The sequence below is a fragment of the Neovison vison genome, chromosome 7, assembly GCF_020171115.1.
Source record: "Neovison vison isolate M4711 chromosome 7, ASM_NN_V1, whole genome shotgun sequence".
Lineage (NCBI taxonomy): Eukaryota > Metazoa > Chordata > Mammalia > Carnivora > Mustelidae > Neogale > Neogale vison.
This window is the reverse complement of record NC_058097.1, coordinates 191,886,888-191,895,207: the sequence shown is the minus strand read 5'-3', so window position 1 is coordinate 191,895,207 and position 8,320 is coordinate 191,886,888. Positions and strand designations below refer to the sequence as shown.

The 8,320-nt window shown below is 36.4% G+C and overlaps 1 pseudogene; it reads left to right on the top strand.

The window, feature by feature from the left end:
• The first annotated feature begins 7,058 nt into the window (after positions 1 to 7,058).
• On the top strand, positions 7,059 to 7,995 carry LOC122914376 (annotated as a pseudogene).
• The last annotated feature ends 325 nt before the right edge of the window (positions 7,996 to 8,320 follow it).

Below are 8,320 nucleotides of genomic sequence, written 5' to 3'. Positions count from 1 at the left end.
AACAGAGTCAAGACTGCTGCCTGAATACTTTGGGCAGTTCATGCCTTTGAATGAATAGGTTAAGAAATAAGTTGCTGTACTGGCTAGAGTGAGCTATCATGGCAAGAAAGGGGAAATTGGACTACTACTCCACAATGGGGATAAGAAAGAGTATATCTAAAATATAGGAGATCCCATAGGACTACCCTTAATATCACCATGCTCTGTGTTAACATCAACAGAAAACTACAACAAACCAATCAAGGCAGAACTACTAAGGACCCAGACCCTTCAGTAATGAAAGTTTGTGTCACCCCACCAGCTAAAGAACCATGACCAGCATTTGTGCTTGCTAAGGGCACATTGAATATAGAAGGAGTAACAGAAGAAATTATAAATTAACCATGTGACTGTTACAAAAATGCATACTGTAGTTATTATATTTACTCCTTATAGTATAAATATTTGTTTTATACACACACACACACACACACATCTTAGTTTTCTTCCCTTTCTTGCTACCTCATTATGCAACAAAATATGTTGACTTTCTGTCATAGCATGTTACTGTTTTTAATTTCACATCATAGTATTTAACTTACTGAATATCAAGGAGAAAGTAAAAATCACTCCCCCAAAATTGCCTTTCCTTCTTGTAGAGGTTTTAGTGCATTTTCAGTTGTATGCAGGAGAGTTGTATGATGTTAGGTGGAATTCTGACCTTGTGTTGTCTGTCTTTGTTTTTCTTTAAACATTTAATTTATTGATTTATTTGACAGAGGGACAGAGAGCTCAAGTAGGCAGAGAGGCAGCCAGAGAGAGCGAGAGAAGCAGGTTCCCCTCTGAGCAGAGAGCCCATCATGGGTCTAAATCCCAGGACTCTGAGCCAAAGGCAGACGCTTAACCAACTGAGACACCCAGGCTCCACATGCTTTCTTTACTTGGAGATTAAGTACAGCTTAATGAGATACGTGGAAGAGCTAGATGGTTAAGAAATAAACTTGTACTAACTGATTTTATGTGTTAACTCACCTACACAGGTGCTCAAATATTTGTTTGACTATTGTTTTGGGTTGTGACTATGAAATTTTTCTAGATGATATTAATTTTTGAATTGCTAGACTGAGTAAATTAATTGGTTCTCACTAAAGTAGGGTCTTCATTCAACCAAAGAAAGGCCTGAAAATTTCAAAAAGCTAATGTCCTCTGAGTAAGAGGAACTCAGAAGGCCTAAGAGCCTTCAAACTGAACCCTTACCTTTTCCTGTCTGATGACCTGCACACTGACACATTAACTCTTCCTGACCTAAGGAGCCTCCTACCTATGGACCTGAACTGAGACATTGGCTTTTACTGGTTTATAGAAGTTTCTTTAGATTCAAAAGGGGACATAGACTTTGCAGATTTGTGGTACACGTGCAATGGAAGATTGTTCAGCATGGAAAAAGAAGGAATTTCTGACTCCTGCTACAAGATGGATAAACTTTGATGACATATTAAATGAAATAAGTTGTTATTTTTAGTAAACTATATGTTATAACAAATTTATATTTACAGGGAAAGTTTCCCCTGTTACCATCTTATGTAGTATAGTACAATTGTCAAAACTAGTTCAGTTTAGGCAAACACATTATTTTAAACTAATATCCATACTTTTATCAAGTCACTTTGATTTTAACTAATATTGTTTTTCTTCTCCAGAGTCTTATCAAGATACCACAATATATTCAGTTGTCATGTCTTCTTCAGGAGCTCCAGACAGTGGCAGTTTCTCCTAATGTTCTAGTATTTATTTATTTCAAGTATGATTAACATATTAGATTAGTTTCAGGTGGGAAAAATAATGATTCAACAATTCTAAGGATGCCTTAGTAGGTTAAGCGTGTGCCTTCAGCTCAGGTCATAATCCTAGGGTCCTGAAATAAGTCTAGCAATGGGCTTTCCGGTTAGTGGGGAGCTTGCTTCTCCCTGTGCCCATGCTCCCCTGGCTTGTCTCTTTCTCTCTGTCTCTCTCTGACAAATAAATAAAGAAATAAAATATTTTTAAAAAATCAATAGTTTACTCAGTGTCCATCATAATAAGTGTTTTCTTAACTTTTCTGTTTTTTTTTTCTTTATTTGAGAGAGAGAGAGAGAGAGAGAGCTCAAGCAAAAGGAGAGCAGAGGGAGAGCGAGGCAGAGAGGTAAACTCTTTGCTGACTTTGGAGCCCCATGAAGAGCTCAATCCCAGGACCCTGAGATCATGACCTGAGCCTAAAACAAGTGTCAGAGGCTTAGTCAACTGAATAGAGCAGGCACCTCTGAACTTTTCTTGTTTTTGATGAAATTGACAATTTTGAGCAGAACTAGACAAACATTTTATATAAAAACCTTCATTTAGGGTTTTTCGGTTATTTTACTCAGGACTGGACTGGAGTTATGGGTTATTGGGAGAAAGGTCACAGAGGCAAAGTGCCATTTGCATCACATCCTGTTAAGGAATATGTACTTTCTTTTTCTTTTTTTTTTTTTTTAAGATTTTATTTATTTATTTGACAGAGATCGCAAGTAGGCAGAGAGACAGGCAGAGAGAGGAGGAAGCGGGCTCCCTGCTGAGCAGAGAGCCCGATGCGGGGCTCGATCCCTGGACCCTGGGATCATTACCTGAGCTGAAGGCAGAGGCTTTAACCCACTGAGCCACCCAGCGTGCCAGGAATATATATTTTCAATGTGACTCATCAACATTAATGTTAAACTTGATCACCTCATTGAGGTAGTGTCTTCCATATTTCTCCTCCATAAATTACTCCCTCTGTCCCAGGAAAATAACAATTTATTTCAGCCTTATTCAGCCTGTTGGAAGAAGCTCCCTGTGTACAGCCCACAAATAAGAGATTGAGTGTTGTCTTATAACGTTTAAGAGCAAAGTACCTACAAAATCATTATGAATTATTTTTATGGGAGCTTTATCTATCATCCCCTATTTCTTGTTTATATCATCATGAATTTACAGAGTTTTTAAACTATGAGTAATATTTCAATTCAGTGTCATTTATTTTTTTGCTCAAATCTTTTCCAAGTTTTAGCACTAGAGACTTTTTCCATGGGCTTTTGTGTTCCTTTGGCATATTCTCATCACAGTGTGACCTCGTGTGTGTGTGTGTGTGTGTATTAACATTTCTTTACCTTCTAGAATTATAGGACGTTCCAGTTCATCTCCCACATTCCCTGCCACGGGCCTAGAATCAGCCATTTCTTTAAAAAATCCTGATTCATTTTCTTTGATAATGGTATCAGAAACCATGTTGTGACCACTAGATAACTAGATAATCACTGTTTTGTTTTGTTTTTATTATAGTCAAAATAGGTCATTTATGGCCCAAATAAACCCCTTAAAAGAATTGATCACCCTTTTCCCCATAATCTACTAATAGGTATTGAATTAATTTTGTTCTCATATCTAGCTAATGCTTCTTAATTAAAAGGGGAAGGACACTTTAGGGAATGACCTTCTCTAGACTCCTATATTTTACATCATTCATGTTTGAATACTAGTGCAGGAAAGGCAGAAGGGAAGCCTTTGTGTGTCAAAATTACATGTGAGGATGGGTTTTGGAAAGTGTGGGATAGATCTAGGACAAATTTTTTCTTCTGACATGTGTGTGAGAACCTAAGCCACAATGACATCAAAAGAGATTGGACAGAATTTTAAAAACACATTTTTTTTTAAAATTCTCATTTGAATGAAGTGTGGCCAAATTACCTTGAGATGACAAGAGTATGCTATAACACCCTATCCTTTGCAAAAGCTCTTATCAAAATGGTAAGATTTGTTTTGGGGAAAAACTTAGTTGTTCTTAATACTCTGAGAAAATTTATTTGAACAATGCTACAATATTCATCTAACACATAAAAGGTATCTGTGGAATGATAGAAAATTTAGGGAATTTTCTAGAAGAGCTTTACAATTGAAACTGAGAAGATGGAATTAAAGAAATGCAGCTCCGGGTGAAGAGATAAGCAAATAGAAATAATATCTGAGTGTCCAGGAAATGCTCCATGGAGATAATGATTTTACTTTGGGATGGAGCAGGCTTCCTTTTTCAGTGGTGACCACATATTGAATAGGATCAAACACTACTGGATTGTATCAATAAGTAATTCTCTTAATTCTTTCATTCACTTTATGAAAATTTGTTATTAAATATATACTTTTTTCTGGATGTCAAATTCATCAGTGAACAGATGAAAATTCCCTTCCTTATGTTGCTTTGTTCAAATGTATGTCACTGTTGTATTTATGATTATGTGAACTATACAAACATCTGTCTATCTCTACCAAATAGATAGATGATAGCCTGACAGATATCAATACATAGATAAATAGATGTCTTTTTATTATACTTAACTCTTAGAAACAACAGACAATTTTCATTCCTCTTTGCTGAAGAGCTGGACAAAGAACATATTTAGTAAACTCCAAAGAATGCAAGGGAACCTGTAGTGAATAGCAGTGTGGTTGGGGCATGTTGTGGTTAAGAGCCGTGAGTCCAGAACTGCCTTTACAGTGACTCACTCTCTGACACATATTTAAATCTTACTCTGGCCCTGGGAATATTGCTGTCCCTGCAGCCTGTGTCAGAAGGCAGTTGTTATGAACCGGTAATATAACCGGTAATATGAACTGGTGATTAGCAAACCATCTACTAAGAGAAGGTTTCTTTCTTTTTTTTTTCTTTTTTTAATTAGGTTATTTTTATTGTTGAGGTTTTTTTTAATTTCTTTTAAGAGGTTTCTAAAGGCTTTATTTTTAATGCACCATGATTATGACATGCTTTCAATACCAAAGGGAATATTTTAAAATGCAGGTCATCCTCTTAAATTTGAGTCCAGAAAAAAAAATTTCCCCATCCTGATTCCAAAAATGTTTTTAAAGATTTTATTTATTTATTTGACAGAGAGAGAGATCACAAGTAGGCAGAGAGACAGGCAGAGAGAGAAGGGGAAACAGGCTCCCTGTTGAGCAGAGACCCCCCCCACCGCCGCCGATCAATGTGGGGCTCCATCCCAGGAACTTGGGGTCATGACCTGAGCTGAAAGCAGAGGCTTTAACCCACTGAGCCACCCAAGCACCCCTGAACCCACAAATATTATGTAAGTTTGGTACTCTCTTAAATACAATGATATGATATGAGTCTGTGTGTGTGTGTGATATATATTATTCTTCTGATAATGATTATACTACCATCCTCTGCATAGAGTCCTGAACTCTATCACTTTTCAACATATTTTAGAAACCACTGCATATATGTATCCACCTCCTTTTTATTGATGATTGCATAAAATAGCATCTCTGAGTCATTTAGTTTCCTTTCTGATGGGCTTGAAGTTGTTTTTCCCCTTTTCTGACTTGGAAAGGACTGCTGTGATTATCTTTGTGCCTGTGAGATTATTTGCAGCAAATGGAATCACTAGACCTGTGTCTAAGTGCCACTGAAATATCCTCAGCAATGAAAATCACTCCCCAAGAAATTGCACCCCCTTAAACTCCTACCAAAAGTATGTGGGATCCGTTGTTTCCCACAACATTTTCAGTAGTGATTGTTAGGATACATTTATCAATGGGGCACTTGAGTGGGTCAGTAGGTTACGCACCTGCCTTTGGTTTAGGTCATGATATCAGGATCATGGGATTGAGCCCAGCATCTGGCTCCCTGCTGAGCAGGGATTCTGCTTCTCCCTCTCCTCTGCTTGCTGCTCCCCATGCTCTGTCCTCTCTATTAAATAAATAAATAAAATCTTAAAAAAATAAAAATACATTTATCAAAAAGGTCAATTTATTAATCTGATAAGTGAAAAGATATATAGTTAGAATTTAAATTTGAATGCATTTAGATATGAATTAAATTTATTATCTTTCCACATTTTTAATAAGAAGTTTCTTTTGAAATCAATTATTTGGCCCATTTTCATTTGCACAGTTTGGTTTTTTAAAAAGATTTGATTTTTTAAAAAGGTTTTTTAAAAAGAATTTACTTATTCAGAGAGAGAGAGGGAGAGTGTGTGTGAGAGCAAGGGAAGGGGCAGAAGGAGAGGAAGAGAATCTTAAGCAGGCTCTACACAAGACAAAGAACCTGGCATGGGGCTCTATCTCACAATCCTGAAATCATGAGCTGAGTGGAAATCCAGAGTCAGACGATAACTGACTGAGCCATCAGGCACCCTAAACACTGTGTTTTTAAAGATTGATCTTTGAAATCTATATTTGAGAAAATTTTGCTTTTGTCTGGAACACATGTTGTAAATATACTTAAATGCTTTGGCATTTGTGCTTGTAATTGTTTTAATATGTGGAAAATATCTGTTATGAGGACAGAGAAGATTATTCCACCATTTGGCATCTATAAATAAATATTAGCTCCCTTCCTGTTTCTATCTTCTCTTACTAAAGTTGGGGTATGGGACACTCAAGAATATAGATTCCAAGAATTCTATTGAAAAGTTTCTGCTATGACTTGGAACTTCCTTAATTCATCTTCTAAATTCCTGGTGCTTAAAGTAACATGAACTTTGGGAAAAAAAGAAGTATTTTGCTTTTTATGCTGAATGTTCTGTATTTATATTTTATTTAGTCTGAGTCTCTCTTTGTATCTTAAGAAAATTTGCTGAGACCCATTAATATACTGAACAAGGTGAAGAATAATTTCAAAAGAACAATTTTTTATAGAAACTGAATTTAAAACTACAAACAACTAGAAATTATTGAGAGTTAAAGTAACAGGAAATAAACAGTCAAACTAAAAGATTAAAACAAATTTCAATATGGACTGGACCAGTTGAAGGAATGTTTACTACTAAAATATTATTTCTTCTTTCTCTCTCTCTCTTGCTCTTTTTCTCTCTTAGGTTTCATTAAGGGAATCACTATCAAAGTTTCTACATCATTCTTTGAATGTTCAAAATATTTATGATAAGATATTTTATAACCAAATTACCAGGTTCAATGGATTTGACCTCCAAATGGAGTACTCATTTCATAATACTTCTTTCTTTGCAGATTAATTATTTCTAACCTGTGCTTTCTCCACTTTGCCTGAAATTATGCAACAAAATAACAGCATAATTGAGTTCATACTGTTAGGATTGACTCAAGATTCTATGAAAAAGAAAATGATATTTGTAATCTTCTTCATTTTGTATGTGGGAACCATGATAGGAATTTGCTGATTATTGTGATCATCAAGTCCAGCTGGAAACTTGGAAGCCCCGTGTACTTTTTCCTATTTTATTTGTCCCTTGCTGACTCCTGCTTCTCACCATCCACAGCCCCCAGACTAATTGTGGATTCACTCTTTTCAAAAAGAATCATAACTTACAATGAGTGCATGATTCAAGTCTTTGCCTTGCATTTCTTTGGATGCATGGAGGTCTTTGTCCTAATCCTCATGGCTGCTGATCGTTATGTGGCCATCTGCAAGCCCTTATATTACCCACCCATTATGAGACGGCAGGTCTGCATCATCTTGATTGTTATTGCATGGATAGGGGCTTTTATCCATTCTATAGCTGAGGCCTTTCCTGGCCTTGAAATTGCCTTTCTGTGGACCCAATTTGATTGATCATTACTGCTGTGATTTGCAGCCCTTGCTGAAACTTGCTTGCATGCACAACTACATCATCAACCTAGAATGGGTGTCTAACAGCGGGACCATTTGTACAAGCAGTTTTGTGTTTCTGATGATCTCATACATTGCATCTTGCATTCACTGTGAAACCACAGTGCAGAAGGGAGGAAAAAAGCTCTCTCTACTTGCACTTCTCACATCATCTTAGTAGTCTTATTCTTTGGTCCATGTATATTCATATATTCATGTCCCCCAACCACTTTCCCCATGGACAAGATGGTGTCCATTCCATATTTTATACTATTGGGACCCCTTTTCTCAACCCACTCATCTACACACTGAGGAATGCAGAAGTGAAAAATGCCATGAGAAAGCTATGGCACATTACAACTACCTCAGAAAGCAAGAGATGAATTGAGGGTTTTGACTGATTTCTTAATCTGTACAGATATCAAATATGATAGTGTATCCTGACTTCCCCAATGTTCTCTATTATAATACACCTTATTTCCTTACTTTTTTCTGTACTTCTGTGCTCAAACTAGTAGCTTCTCTCATAATGCCAGCCTGGTTCTTTCTTTTCCTGAGAACTCGGTTCTGACATTGTGGATTATGAAACACTCCTCACATTTCACATCACACTTAGTTTGATAAGAAGAAAGATCACAACTTGTCAAACAGTGAATATCCATAAATAAAGAATATCATGTAATCTATGACTTGTAATTCTCTCTACAG